We start from the raw sequence: 16,186 nt of genomic DNA, 5'->3' as shown, positions 1-16,186 counted from the left end.
TTGTGTATTTCAGATGTCCTGTGATCTTTATAGTACTGTTCAATTTCGATACAAAGAACAATTTTAATAAGAGTAGAAGAATAGGAAAGTGAAAGAATGGGGAGCCGGCCACTGTTTGGGGAAAGTTCAGAGAATTCAAGGTTAAGGCTGTTATTTTAACTATATTTTAATACATTTGTGTGCATATATGCAGAGCCTCACATCTCTCTTCATTGTGGGCTAAATCCTAAGGCCTGTACTCAGTTTTTAATCAGCAATTACTCAGGCAAACACCTGTTAAAGTACAGGTATGTTCTATAGCATACATCGATCTCAAAGCATTTAATGAAATCGAGGGTTGGTCTATTCTGGGAACTTACATCAGCATTGCTATGTGTCTTGGGGAGGTGAAAAATCCAGTCTCATATCCTATTCACTTGACCACACTGCCTCAAGAATTGGCTATTAAAAAACAGTGTACAGTGCATATACATTACACCTAGGCTTGAAATAATTTGATTATTTTTTATAATTTTGATAGATAATATTGATAATTAGTTTTAAGCATTTAAAATAAATTTTCACAGTTATGTAAAATTATGGAGTTTGAGCATTTTTTTAAATTGACTTGTTTATTTATTTAAATAAATAAAAGACAATTATTTAATAACAGTCAATGTTGACATTCAAAAAGTTAAAAAAGGACAAATTGTCACCATCACATGTCAAAATATACAAAGTATTTATCCTTAAATCAACAAATCAGACATGGACTAGCAAATGAATTGCAAAAACATTTGTAAGAAACCTAATTCAAAAGTCTAAATCAATAGATTTTGACACGAATATGTTTTCAGGCAATTTTTTCTTACTTTGATTATCTGTAAATTTTGATTATTATTGATGGAAATAGTTTTATCAGTTTGTGTGTGTACAGTGAAATAGATATTTACCAACAATTATCATTAACAATATAATCTTTATAAGCATAAAAACACTATTTTCAAATCTTAAACCCTGAACACGTCTAAACAAAGTTTTGTCCCACCTGCTAAAGGCACTTTTGCTTGTTGAGAATGAGATATATGCTAGGTGTGACATTTTTAAAGAGGAGCCTTCTTTAATGTATATGGACAGAAAAAAAAAAGCCTCTGAAAATGTCTTAAATGTTGGGAAAATACCACTTATTTTATGTTGAGAAATCTCAAAAAAAGGTCAGGTATAATTTTGTCTGATCTCCAAAAGCTATGATAATCTTTTGGGCTTAGAACATGTTGATAAAATTTCAGTCCAGAGGTTAATTTATTTGGAAAGTTATAGCACTTGAAAATAGAGGCTTAAAATGAAAGTATCACCTAAACTACTGTGAAGTCTAACAACTTTCAGCTGTGAGTACTTGAAAAGAATGTAGGAAACTTCACCTAAAACAGATGTGTAAGGCACAGTTATTATATATTTATGCCATCAATATTTTTCCTCTTGGTAGGGATCCTCTCTATCTCTGTCAGGTTGTTCACATACAGATGGCTCCTGTTTCCTCACTTTATACCTTTCTTCAAGGGCTTCCATTGCTGCCTGCAAAGCACTATCCTTCTGGATGATAGGGACTTTGGAACCAGCTTATGTTCCCTCATCCTTGGCTCAGAGTTCTCTGTTAAGCAGTGTGAGGCCCTTTTCCTCCTCAGAACACATCATTCTGAACCTATGCTGAGCAAGGAAACAAGACAGCAGAACTTACACCTACATATTTTCTGCTTGGCATTGCAGAGCAACATGGCTGCTTGGTTGTCTTCTCGTGAGTATTTTTAGGCATATATAGTTAAGATTCTAGTCTCAAGTAAATAAGAATTGTATTTTCCAGTCACAATAACTTCTTGGGAGAAGAAATTAAGATGGCTGAAACACTTCTCTCTATTTCTGTGCATCATATTCTTGCTACTTAAAAAACATTGGGGGAGGGGGAATGTACTCTATTATGCATGTCGATGTCTTCTTGTCTTAGAGTTTGCAATCTTGTGAATGCAGTTTAGTAACAACAGAGAGATATTCTTCCTGTTTGCTCTACTGGCATTTACAAAAGTAGCTATACATAGGATGGTGCATGAACATAATATTAAGGTCGAAAAATATGTCCCCATTTACATCTGTAGAAATCTGGAGTGACTTTATTTAATTCCAAGAAGTTCCTCCTCACTTACACCAGTTAAATTAAATCAGACTCTGACCTCAGTGGGGCTCCATCTTGGTGAAGGAGTCCACTTTTGTGTGCCTCATACTGTAGTATCAGGACTTGAGGCTGCAAAAGTGACAAAACTTTGAAGTGGGAAATTTTGAATAAAGCATTTGGTTCCAAGCCATTTTATGAATTAGAACTTCTGTGGATTTTTGTGGAAAATAGGGTCATTTATGAGTGAAAATTCATCAATGTTCACTCATAACATTGTCAAAACATGACATGTTAAAGGAAATTTGCAAAACGTGGGCATTTTCAAACACTCAGAATGAAATGGAAAAACCTTTTGTTCTTAATTTTTTTATTCTTCAGGGTGTGTGTTTGAATGTACACAATTCTCGTTGTTTGCTATGATTACCACTGTGAAAGCACATTTTGTCTGCCACTACGCCTTTGACTTTAGGAATGACTTTATAATTTGGAGAGCCCCAGATTGCCATGGTGGTAGGAATAAAGCTATTCCTTCTGTATCTACGCTCATTGCTATAGGGGAAAATTAAACCAGTTTGTGATATGAATTTAATTAAGGACCTAGAGTCCCAAGATGTCATTTGTGTAATTTGTACCTAATGCCTATCCAATTTAGTACATATTATTTTGCCCCACTCTTTCAGCATCCCTTGTTCTTGAGAGGGACACCTACTTTGCCCTTATGCCTTAAATTCATAGGGACCTAAATTTATTTTAGTAAAACCCTGGGCACTAGACTTTTCAGTTTGGTAATATTACAGTCCAAAGAGATGCTTAGAAACAATTTAACTCTCTATATTTCTTATAACTTTGTCTGTTTATACCCTTTCATGAATGCAGTTTTTCTTCACTTCAATATTATTGATATATTTCTCCTCACAGATCCAGAGTGCTCATCTCTGTTGCTCATTCTGTTCTCATTCTATGTGCAGTCCTCTCAGGTGAAAAAGAGAACCTCATTACAGACTGGAAAGGAGAATGTTGCCCCAAGAGTAGAGGGCTTCTTACTTAATTTCACAAGACTTTCAGTCACTAAATATTAGGCCCCTCTTGCAAAGAAACTCAGGTGCCACTGAATTGATTTTCACAGATCAGCTGATCTTTCTATGCAGAAATTTGTTTCTCATTGAAGAATAGTGCACTAAAACACAGACATTTTTAACTGCAGATTGTGATATTTGTGTTTGCAGCTGTCCAGTTGGATTAGCAACACAAGATTCAAACAAACATGCTGAGAATTTCACTGTGTGAAGTAGAATCAAGTTTACAAGGAAAATCTTTACAAATGGAAGATGTAGCATCTGGTGTTTTCCTTCCAAACAAATATTTTATAGATTAATAGCTTAACAGGGTTTAAGGACAGAGGAGACCAACAGAGCATTTAGTCTGATCTCCTGAGTATTTCAGGCCATTAAATTTCACTGTTACTCCTGTATTAAGCCCAGTGACTTGTGTTTGACTTCTCCTTACCCACCCCTGTATTCCAACAACTATATAGTGGTTAAACCGAATTTCACATCTGGGAATTGTGAATAGGATAAGATTAAATCTAAAATGAGCTGGGGGATCCTTATATATACAAAACAGTATGTCTAGACTCCTAATGTTGAAGGCTTTGGAGCTTAATTTTGGTATTACTCACAATGGAATAAACCAATGATAATCAGTGGAATTGTATATGTGAAACATTGGTGTGAGTCAAATCAAAGTCAAGCTTTGATTTTCTTACTGTAGCACAATCTCCCAAAAATATACTACTGGATTCTCACCATCCCTTAGTTACTGAGACACGCTGTTAAGTGAATTAGAGTAGAAAGGGCCTAATCCAAAGCCCACTGAAGACAATGAAAAGTTTCCCATTGACTTCAACAGACTTTGGATTTTAGTCTAATTAAGAATGGCTATACTGGGTCAAACCAATTGTCCATCTAGCCCAGTATCCTGTCTTATGAAAGTAGCCAGTGCCAGATGTCACAGAAAGAGTGAACAGAGCAGGGAAATTTATCAAGTGATCCATCCTCTGTCATCCAGTCCTAGCTTCTAGCAGCCAGAGGTTTCAAGACACGCAGAGAATGGTGTTGCATCCCAGACCATCTTGACTAATGGCCATTGATGGACCTATCCTCTATAACTTTATCTAATTCTTTTTTTGACTCAGTTATTTTTTGGCTTTCACAACATCCCCAGGCTATGAGTTCCACAGGTTGATTGTGTGTTGTGTGAAAAAGTACTTCCATATACACCTCTACCCCAATATAATGCAACCCGATATAACACAAATTTGGATATAACGCAGTAAAGCAGTGCTCCGGGTGGACGAGGCTGCACACTCTGGTGGATCAAAGCAAGTTTGATATAACGCAGTTTCACCTATAACTCGGTAAGATTTTTTGGCTCCCGAGGACAGAATTATATTGAGGTGGAGGTGTATTTGTTTTAAGCCTGCTGCCTTTTAATTTCATTGCATGACCCCTGTTTTTTTGTATTATATGAATAGGTAAATAACACTTACTCACTTATTGACTTTCTCCACACCGTTCATGATTTTATAGACCTCTATCATATTGTCCCCTCATTCATCTCCTTTTCAGTCTGAAAATCCCAGTCTTTTAAATCTCTCCTTGTAGCTCCTTGTATTTAATCTCTCCATACTCCTAATCAATGTTGGTGCCCTTCTCTGTACTTTTTCCCATTCTATTATATCTTTTTTTTGTAGATGGGGTGGTCAGAACTGCACTCAGTATTCAAGGTGAGGACATACTGTGGATTTATAGAGTCTCATTATGATATTTACAGTCCTTTATCTATCCCTTTCCTAATAGTTCCTAACAGTCTGTCAGCTTTTTTGAGTGCCTCTGTCGTTTGAGCAGATATTTTCAGAGAACTATCCACAATGACTCCAAGATCTCTTTCTTGAGTGGTGACAGCTAATTTAGACCCCATTATTTTGTATGTATAGTTGGAATTGTTTTCCAGTGTGCGTTACTTTGCATATCTCAACATTAAATTTCATCTGCCACTTTGTTGCCCACTCATCCAGTTTTGTAAGATCCCTTTGTAAATCTTTACAAACTCTTTACAATCTTGAGTAATTTTGTATCATCTGCAAACTTTGCCACCTCACTGTTTACCTCTTTGGCCATATAATTTATGAATACACTGAACAGCACTGGTCCCAGTACAGATCCTTGGAGGATCCCACTATTTACCTCTCTCCATTGTGATAACTGACCGTTTATTCCTATCTTTTAACCAATTACTGATCCATGGGAGGACCTTCCCTCTTATCCCATGACTTCTTACTCTGCTTACGAGCCTGTGGTTACTGACCTTGTCAAAAGCTTTCTGAAAGTCCAAATACACTATATCTACTGGATCACCCTCATCCACGTGTTTGTTGACAACCTCAGAGAATTCTTATGGTGAAGCATGATTTCTGTTTACAAAAGCCCGGTTCCCTGTTCTCCAACATATCATGTTCATCCATAAGTCTGATAATTCTGTTTTTTAATACTGTTTCAATCAATTTGCCTGGTTTTGAAGTCAGGCATAGTGGTCTGTAATTGCCAGGATCATGTCCGGAGACTTTTTAAAAAAGTGATGTCACATTAGCTGTCTGCCAGTAATCTGAGTAAAACAGAGGCTGATTTAAATGATAGGTTACATACCACAGTTAGTATTTCTGCACATTTATATTTGAGTTCCTTCAGAGCTCTTGGATGAATACCACCTGGTCCTGGTGACTTGTTATTGTTTAATTTATCAATTTCTTCCCAAACCACCCCAAAGCACTTCAGTCTGGGATAGTTCCTCAGATTCTTCAACTAAAAAGAATAGCTCCCTCACATCCTCTGCAGTGAAGACTGATGCAAAGAATTTATTTAGCTTCTCCACAACAGCCTTGTTTTCTTTAAATGCTCTTTTAGCACCTTGATTGCCCAATGGCCCCACTGATTGTTTGGCAGGCTTCTTGCTTCTGATGTATTTTAGAAAAATGTTGTCAGTTTTTGTGTCTTTTGCTAGTTGCTCCTTAAATTCATTTTGGGCCTGCCTAATTATACTTTTACACTTGACTTGCCAGAGTTTATGCTCCTTTCTATTTTCCTCGGTAGAATTTGACTTCCATTTTTTAAAGGATGCCTTCTTGCTTCTAACCACCTCTTTAACTCTGTTGTTTAGCCATAGTTGTATTTTTTTTTTGGTGGTCTTACTGTTTTTGTTATGGCATACATACACTTTGAGCCTCTGTTATGATGAGTTTTTTTTTAAGTGTCCATGAAGCTTGCAGCCATTTCACTCTTGAGACTGTTCCTTTTAATATCCATATAACTAGCTTCCTCATTTTTGTGTAGTTACTCTTTTTAAAGTTAAATGCTATTGTGGTAGATTTCTTTGGTACTTCCCCCTCTTATAAGGATGGTAAATGTAATTACATTATGATCACTATTACCTACCTAGTGGTTTACCTATATTCACCTCTTGGAACGGATCTTGTGCTCCACTTAACAACTAAATCAAAGAATGCCTTTCCATTTGCCGGTTCCAGGACCAGCTGCTCCAAGGAGCAGTCATTAATGGTTTATAGAAATTTTATCTCTGCATCTGGTCCTGAGGTGACGTGTTCCTAGTCAATATGGGGATAGTTGAAATTCCCGATTATTATTGGGTTTTCTGGTTTTGTAGCTTTTCTAATCTCCCTGAGCATTTCACAGTCACCATCCTGGTCAGGTGGTCAGTAATATCAGATCAGAATGTATATAAGCATGGAATTTCTATCCATAAAGATTCTATGGTACCAGGGGCTGCTCTAGACATTTTGCTGCCCCAAGCACGGCGGCATGCCGCCAGGGGCGCTCTGCCGGTCACTGGTCCCGTGGCTCCGGTGGACCTTCCGCAGGCATGCCTGCAGAGGGTCCGCTGGTCCCACAGCTCCACCAGAGCCACGGAACCAGCGGACCCTCCGCAGGCTTGCCACCAAAGGCAGCCTGCCTGCCACCCTCCCTGCATGCCGCCCCAAGCATGTGCTTGGAGTGCTGGGGCCTGGAGCCACCCCTGTATCGTCCTGTTTCATTCATTTAAGATTTTTACTCTATTTGACTTTGCCTTCTTTTACATACAATGTCACGCCCTCACCAGCATGACCAACTCTGTCATTCCTATATATTTTATACCCTGGTACTCTCATGTCCCATTTATTATCATCATTCCACCAAGTTTCTGTGATGCAAGTTTCTGTGAGGCACTCAGTTTCACCTGCCTTAGTATTTAGTTTTCTTGCATTTGTATAAAAGCACTTTACAAAATTTCTCAATATTTATTTGTATTCCTTTATGTGATGTAATTCAATGGGTCTCCCTTTCATTTGACTGTTTCTCTTCAGTTCCTACCTGTAGCTTATCAACATATTACTGCCCTGATCTTATTTTTTAGGCTAGATCATGTCTACTTTAGCCAATATATTATTTCTCTCTATATATTCATATACATACTAGTACCATTAAAAATTCACATTTTAATGCCATTTGGAACGACATCAAAGCTGCATAAAATGCTAATTTCTGGTGAAAGGGTAAATGGACATTAGTCTGTATAAAAAAAACTGATGTATCTACTGCAGATGATTGCATTTGAGAATCAGATTAGATCTGGAAAAGCTGAGCATTACGACTGACAAAGACCATTTATTTGATTTTAACAAACAAACAAAAAACTTCAGATTTGTGCACAGATTCTTAGCTTTAGCAGGCAAGTGTTAAAGGCAACTTTAAAAACAAAGCCAAAATTTTTAGCCAGGTTGTTTGAATATTAAAATGATCTTGAATAAGTAATGAGTAATGTACAATATTGTATGTTAACATTTAGTTGTAACTTTTCTGTAGTAAAAAGTAATTTAAAAAAAGGTTGATGGAAATATTTATTGGGATGTAATGTTTTTGCACTTCTGAAAAAAAAATGTTTGTTTTATATTTATTTAGATTAAAATAGTAAAAAGATAAAAGTGCTTATGCAAAGCTCTAGGAGTCCTAATGTTTGATTAATATCACAACATAAGTTCAGTAGTATCAAACAGTCAGATAGGTAGGAACTTGAACTGCCAGCTACCAAAAAATATTCCCTTCTATCCCTTCATCAGTTCTAGTGCAAACCCTCAGCCACTTTCACAAAATCCTATTGAATAGCATGCCTGGAAAACCACCAAATGTGGGCCGCATGTTATTGATCCAGGTCCTGATCCTTCACCCACTTAAGTCAATGTGTATTTTCCACTGACTTCAATGAAAGCAAATCAAGAGCCCTAAAATACATGATTGATTAAGAGCCAGATGATGATCCCCTTATTCGCACTAAGCAGAATGTTACTTCACCAATTCTGTCACTGAGTCACCACAACTAGAAGTAATGGAGTCACCACAACTAGAAGTAATGTACAACTGGAGACTGAGCTCCATGGTCTTTGCTACTGATCCAGTACGTTTGTTACTGAACTAAAATTAACCATAAAATACACTCTACAATTAAATAAATAAGTATATAGCTACATGTTTAAGTTCCATACTTGTAACCGTGACACTGTCATTCTCTCCTTCTCATTTTCACTTTTGCCAAGTTCATATCAAAGAGCTAGATTAACTAAGGATACCTAATATATATATATGTGTGTGTGTCTGTGTGTATATATATATACATAAATATTGTAGAGAGCAGAGAGAAGGTGTAGTTGTGTTAATGCATGCTAAAAATAACTGGAAGCAACTGTTTGACTTATGGAATCCACTATAATTACCATCGAAGAGCCTGGCTCATTTTTTTGGGGAGGGGTGAAAGTGGAGGAGTTGGATCTATAAATACTTTCTTTCTCCTTATGAGAGCAACAAATGCAGGAGTAGAGTGTATCATCCATACTCTGCTTGCTTGCCTTGCTCCTATAAACATTTCCACTTATAACTTTCCACATGTGAGAACTTTCACTGAGTTTAGGTGGGTCCCAAACCTACAAACACTTATGAACATGCTTAACAGTGAGCATGTAAATAGCAATTCAATTTACATTAAGTTAAACACATCCATAAGCATTTGCAAGATCAGAGGCTTAATTTGTAAACTCAAACAGAACACTGCATTACAATTCCAGTTCCTTTTCCCTCTCCCCCACCTCTGAAAAAGTCTAGGTCAGATTCATCCCAATGAAGTTACACCAGAAAATCTGTGAGCCTAGTAACTGGGCTGGTCTGTACTGAAAACTTAGATTGGTCTAGCTGCTGCACTCAGGGGAGTGAAAATCCACTCCCTTGAGCACTGTAGCTATGCTGACCTAATCCCCAAGGTAGTCAGTTAGGTTGATGGAAGAATGCTTCCATTGACCTAGTGACTGTCACTCGGGGAGGAGGAGTTTCTACAAGGATTGGGGGGGGGAACCCTTCTGTTGCTGTAGTCTGTGTCTACATTATGAGTAGGCTTGGAAGGATTCAATTTCTATCTGTAAATGTCAGTAAATGTCGATTTCACCAAACATACACAAACTGACCAAAAAAAAAAATCCATCAATAATAATTGAAATCAAGATCGGCAAAATAAGAAAAATAATGCTTGTGAACTTATTAGAGTTTGATTTAAGGCTATTTCCTTTGTATATTCTGAAATGTGATGTTGATACTTGTGTTATAACTGTTATAAAGCTTTTTTACCTTTTGAATCTCAATGTCTACAGGCATTAAATAATTATTGTCAAATCTCCCATAATTTCCCTTAATTGTTAACATTTAAATAGATAAAAATAAAAAAACGTTCAAAGCATATCATTTTGCACTACCCTGAAAATTTAAATGGTTAAAATTTTAAAAAATGCTGGAAAATAAACATTTAATTTTGCCATACCCAATTATGGGATTACAGAAACATATCTTTGGTATTGTAGCTCTGCTGCTGTAATGCTGGTAGTGTAAACATGGCCATTCTATTGTGATCCTACCACTTAATTGCTCACAAATCTCCTGAAACCATGAGACACTTCGAAGATCTTCCAGTCTGTTAACGTGCAGGTGTTTGGTACTGAGTGATACTTGGGTTTCTTCAAATTATGGCGAAAAATGGTTTAAATGTGTATTAATTTGTGTTTGAGTGTGTGTACTGTAAACATGTGTATATGTAAAGATATATATGGACACCGTGTTCACAGGTACATGCCTAGCCACAAAAGGGGAGAGAAAGTTACCGAAGTAAAATGAAATATATAACAGGTTTCTAAAGGGTGATTTTATAGAAAATCATTAACTTTCCCTATCCTTCTGTGGCTAGGCCTGTACCTGTGAGCACAGTTGAGCTGCCACAATCAGGCAGGCTTTTAAGAAAATGAGTTTTGACATGCCTTTCCTCAAGACGAGCCTTTGTTTTTCAATTACTCCTTCCTCACTTGGAGGTTTCTTGAGGTAACAGTGAGCCTGTTTCCAGACTGTCCGCCGGGTGGCAGCAGTGCCCTATCACAAGAGCTTCAGTACTCTTTTCCTTGACATCAAGTGTTAATACAATTGACCAATCAGTGCTAAGATGATGGGAGGTAATTGGGTAATTGTATTTTACTGATCACAAGCAGAGAAAAGGAGGAAGGGGGGAAAAAAGAAGAGAGAATTGAAGACGGGAGAAGGGACGAGTGTAGGCAGAAAGACTGACCCTGAGACCTCTGGAAATATTGAGGTGCCATTGCAAAGGTGGGGAGGGGAGTGAGAGAGCGAGAGAGCCAAGCTACTCTCCGCAGCGGCTGATTGGAACTGGATATATCTAAATACATATACATACACACATATAAATATAGACTTCGAGCTGAAGCTGATGGCAGGAAGAAAAGGTTTTGCTGTGCATTTCTGGGATAAGGAATGAAAGAAGCGGCTGCGCTCCTGGGAATGTGTCATCTTGGAGGGGAGGGAGGAAGGGGGAAGGTAACTGGAATGTGGAAGAAGATGGGAGCTTAAGTCGCTGCTGTGCAGAGGGGGATACCAACTTGTAGATCTGAAATATACCAGGCTGATCTTGGCAATGAGATCAGAGCTGCAATTGCAATAGATAGGAGGAGGAAAAGGGAGGCAGAGATTGGAGGGCTGTCTCTGTGTGTTTCTCTTGCTCTCTCTCGCCCAAGAAGAAATAGAAGAAGTTTATCCGTCTCGATACTGCTGGATCTCTATTGCTGCTGGACAAAAGATGGAGAGGAAGCCGAAATGAAGAGGAAGGGGAGCCCCGTGCTTATGAAATTCAGAGTTAGGGAGGACAAATCACGCCTCCCCAGGGAGCTTTTGTGCCCCATCGGGGGAGTTTTAACGTCAGGAAGATTTTGAGAAGTGGGGGCAAAGAGAAGAGGGAGTGTCAAAAACACCCACCCCACGTGTGTAAAAAAAACAACGAAATAAGGGATGAATTTATTCTTGACAGCTGGTGGGAACCTTGACTTTTCCTCCACTCTCCCTCACCCCATTTCCGTTTAATGTGAGATTATGAAAATGCAGAGGAGTTGGAGGGAAGGCAAAAGGATATAACGTGGAGTTTGAAGAGAGGAGAATGGTGATGATGCTGTGGATGACTGGCTTCTTGCTGAAATCAAAAATCCAGTTGCGCACTGGGTTGTGATTGGAAATCTAATCAGATCTTTGGAGGGGGGGGAGAGAGACCAAAAGTTTATTGTTTTAACATTCTAAATGTAAGAGGAGACGCTGGTGAAGGTGTGTGTGGAGGAAAATAGGGAAAACAGAAGAATGGGAACCCCCGACCTAACGTGGAAACACATGGATTGGATAATTGATAGTGCAGCAAAGAAGGGGGGAAAAGAAAATTGCCTGGCCAGACCTGGATCTTAACAGTCACAACAAAAAATGCATTAAAAGAAAACGGCCTCACTTCAGATATAGGGTTGTTTAAAATAAAGAAACTCCTCTCTTCCCTCCAAAGAAAAAAAAATAGTTGGCAATGGAGAACATAGGAGCCAGAAAGGAAAAACCCTCAACGAAAGGAAACTAGGAAAAGGATCCACACTGGAATGAAAAGTTTCAGAAAGGAGAAGGACCGTTCTTGTTCTGATGGATTTTTTAAAATGTTTAGCTTTTTAAAAAAAACTCCCCCAGGAAGACAGGATTTTAATAATACAACTACGACCATTTCCAGCAGAAAAGTTAAGAGCGACGGGGAAAAAAAGGGGGTGGGAGTGGAAAAGAAGAATCTGGTGAGGGAGAAAAAAAATCAGCAGGTTGGGTTGGATTGGAGCCTATGTGGACTGGAATTGATGGAAAATTGAAGTTGGAGATTTTATTTTTAATTTAATTCCTCCTTTTTAATTTTGGCTTCGCCGCTGCAATGAAATAGTTTGCCACCCCCTGCCTTTTTCCCCTCCCGCCCTTAAACACTCGGATTTCCATCTGGATAGTCTTCTGTGCAATCTGAAATACAGTGAGTGCCTTTGATATTTTTTTATTCTTATTTCTGGGGAAAGAAAACATGCCCTCGCTGATGTTTTCCCTCGCTTTCTTCCCTTCTAATAAAATCTGGATAAATTATAGGCACTGGTTTGGCGGGGCGGTGGGGTATAACCAATAACTTACCGTACATCCAATGTTATGGTTAGTGAAATCCAAGCCCCGGGAGGATGTTGCAGATTCCTGTGTCTGCAGGGTTTGTAAATGTTCACTAGCAAAGAAATCTCCCAAGGAAGCCCCTGCAGTGTGTGGTGTTGTGCTGCTCGATCCCTCAAACTGTGCAAGCGCGGCAAGTTGCACGGCAGCCTAAGGAGTTTGATGCACAACGATTTTTGTTTTCTCTTTTGACCATTGGAAATCGAAGGGATCCGATTTAATTTTTATTATGCAAATCTGACATTGCAGCTCAGCAAGGTGTATTAACATGGACATATGATAGTGAGGCAGGCAGGTGAAGGATGGATGGCTTTTGGTGGGGGGAGCGGGGACGCCGAGGAGGCAGTCTGGGGAGAAACGTTACATTGTGCACAGAGTGTGATGAAGGATGGTTATCAGCAGAGAGAGTGGATGGGTGTTCACTATTGACGGCGAGTTTAAAAAGCTGCTATACTTGCCACAGATGTGCTCCAGATCTCTTAGGCAATTTGCTGGGGTTCGGTGGTAAATCCTTCTCGCTTCCAGAGGGCTTTCACAACAGTTGTAAATTTACTGTTGATAGGCAGATAGTGTTTCACAGCGTTAAGAGTTAACATAAAAAAAAAAAGAGAGAGATCTTGTCTCCGGCCGAGTTTACGTATTAGGAGTGATGGGTAGATAATAGGCCGGCTAGTATCCAGTAATTATGTCTGTCCTTGCTTACAGAAACGGGGGGAGGGGAATAAAAGTGGGATAATGTTGTTTGAACTAACTGGGAGTCCCTGTGTGCTAGTGGGGAACAGAGCCACTTTGCTCCTCTCTTTTCTGCTGGCATAGCTGCTGGCTTATTAGATATTCTCTTTCCATGCCCCCAACCCTGACCTCCTCCATGTGCAGGGACACAGATTGAAGGTCTTTACTGGAATGTAGCGAAGAAGGAAGTTGGAGGGGGATCTCAGACACATAAATAAGTGACCCATTGAGCAGATAATGGCTATTTTTGCCAGGCAATGTGCAGAATTAGCATGGCCACTGATTTCCTCCCCCCATTCCCTTGAGCTCAGAGGGGAGGAAGTAAAGAGGAGGAGAGATGTTGAGTAGAACTCCTCACTTGCTGACAATCTTTCCCTCTTTCTCAGGCTTTCTGTCTCAGAAACCACAAGTGCAGCATAGCTAGAGCTTCTGGCAATAAACTAAACATGTTAAAAAAAAAAAGCCTATTTGATAGAAACCTTCCTGAGCTTACAGGTTAATGGAAATTAGAGTTTCTGCCTTTAAAAAATATCCCATTCTTCTGCTCCTCAGAGGTCATGTCCTTTAAGCATTTGTTACTTGGGAAGGATGAAAGATGTGGGGGGCAGTCCTGCTCCCAGGGAGGTCCATGGGAATTTTTGTTTATTCTGCTGGGCTTAAAACAAGAAGCAAGTTGGCACAATTAAAAAAAAAAATCCCTTATAGCCACATCTATTCTTACCCTTCTCTTAAGTCCTTAACTAAGCATGTGTAGTATGGAATGTTTTCAGTCTCATTTATTTTTCTGGGCAAGTGTTTCCTGTGGGGTCATTGAGTGGGTAATAAATTTGTCAATCTGTGAAAAAAATCACATTGTTTTCCTCGACCCCCTGTAGGGTCCTGAATATCTTATCATAATTCCTGTCCCTATTGGGGCTACACTGACATCACCAGTTGCAGTAAAAGAGCAGTTAAATGTGTGTTTAAACTGTTGCTCAGTAATTACTGAAAAAGAGAGAAGCTGGCCAAGTGAGGGGGGGAAAATCTTTAAGCTTTTCACTGGATTGTTGTGAAGCAAGCCCATAAACAGAAAACCTCTAGGGAAAGCCAGTCTAGCCTTTGACAATAGGATGTCTGATTCATTTTGTACAGTAAATAGCATGAGGGTTTTTTTTATGTGCTGACAAAAATGTAGACACAAATCTGGACTGTGAAATAGACAAAGCTTGTCAACATTAGAAATCTGTAGATGCGGCTCAGCTTCTAAAGATGCAATAGTCGCACACTTCCATGAATCTCTCACTTGGTAAAGTAGCCAAAGACACATGGAGTAGCCTGGAATGTAACTCTTTCAGTGATGTAATGGAAGAGTGTTGAGCATTCAAATAATTTGCACTCAGATGTTGTCTAGATCTCAAGGTGCTGGCAAAAATATGATAGATAACCTTAGAAAACAAACTGAGATGAAAAGTGAGGATTTCATAGTAACCTGAGTACAAATGAAAGCTGATTGACTTTGTTATTTCCCTCTCTCGTGTCAGAACACCAGTGTAGCATTCAGCAGTATATGATATGCAAACTGCCTTCATTTTCAGAGTATTGGGTAAACCATCTGTAATTACCTAAGCAGATAGGAAGAGAAAATACAGTATGAATAGTGAGCAGTTATGTGAATAGTAACATGTCAAATGCCAATGCAGGAGAAATTAGAATACCGTGTATGAGGGCCCTATTTTATTTATTGTATTTGCTCCTCTGGGACCAAGAATCACTTAATCTAAAAATGTAACCTCTCTTGGTAATCTGAAGTTATTGCTGATATAAAGCCAAGGCAATCCACATCTTGTCACATTTCGGAAATGTCTTTCACTGATGGAGAGTTGGCCCCAGATCGATTTTTATTGCTGAAGTAGCCTCTGGATCACTGTGACTAGGATTGTAATCTTGGTGGAAAAGAAGACTTGTAAAGGCAGTTAAATAGAATGTCAACATATTTATATGCTATATAGACAGAGATTTATAAACGTGTATTTTGCTCCTTCAATGTAAACTAAAGGCTGTGGAAGAGATTTGCAAAATATTAAGAGTTTAATATAAGGTGCCAGTGTCTTTAAAAACAAATTCTATTGTACATGGTTAGCCAGTGTCATTCTCGCAGTAGTTACAGCAATCATCAGTATGAAAATGGAGACCTTCTATAGAAAGACATACCAGTAAGTGTGTGGGATTTCAGGAGGATTAAAGACAGTGACTTGTGCTTTCATTAAGATTTGTTTCCCGTTATTTAAAATGTAGAGCAAATTTGATGCTGGTGAAAAGCACCTGTTTGACAGCCCTGGAGGCTGAAGTCCCTAGTATATTTTTCGGGAGTGGGGGAGAAGGTTGGGAATGGATGGGGGGAAGAGTACATTGCAACTAACTGCAGTGTAAACTTTACTCCCAATCCTTTCAATGTGTTTTCCACCTTGGCCTGGAGAGATCCCTTGACCTGTCTGCGGAGATTTACAAAAAAGAGGCAATTATCACCGATTGCAATATGGACACCTGTCCACAAATAAGAGGAATGGAGATTCATCAACCTGTTTCTAGAGCATCCAAATATCTGTCAAGCAGTAGTGGCTTAAGTCACAACCTAGCTGAGGCCTGATCCTGTGTATCCTTACTCATCTCAGCAGCCTCAAGG

General features: G+C 38.9%; 1 protein-coding gene across 7 annotated transcripts in view; it reads left to right on the top strand.

The window, feature by feature from the left end:
- The window catches only part of LRRC4C (leucine rich repeat containing 4C), an 899,516-nt gene that overhangs the window by 747,683 nt on the left and 135,647 nt on the right, over positions 1-16,186 (top strand). For 2 of the 7 annotated variants that reach the window (XM_050955347.1, XM_050955352.1), the window contains exon 1: positions 10,792-12,610. The exons of the other annotated variants lie outside the window; for them this stretch is intronic. The gene's annotated coding sequence lies outside the window, so the exon portion shown is untranslated. Of the gene's footprint in view, positions 1-10,791; positions 12,611-16,186 lie in introns of those variants that run through there. 7 annotated transcript variants of the gene reach the window in all.

This window comes from Gopherus flavomarginatus, chromosome 5, assembly GCF_025201925.1.
Source record: "Gopherus flavomarginatus isolate rGopFla2 chromosome 5, rGopFla2.mat.asm, whole genome shotgun sequence".
Classification (NCBI taxonomy): domain Eukaryota; kingdom Metazoa; phylum Chordata; order Testudines; family Testudinidae; genus Gopherus; species Gopherus flavomarginatus.
The sequence above is the reverse complement of the archived record's forward strand: the minus strand, read 5'-3'. Positions and strand labels throughout refer to the sequence as shown.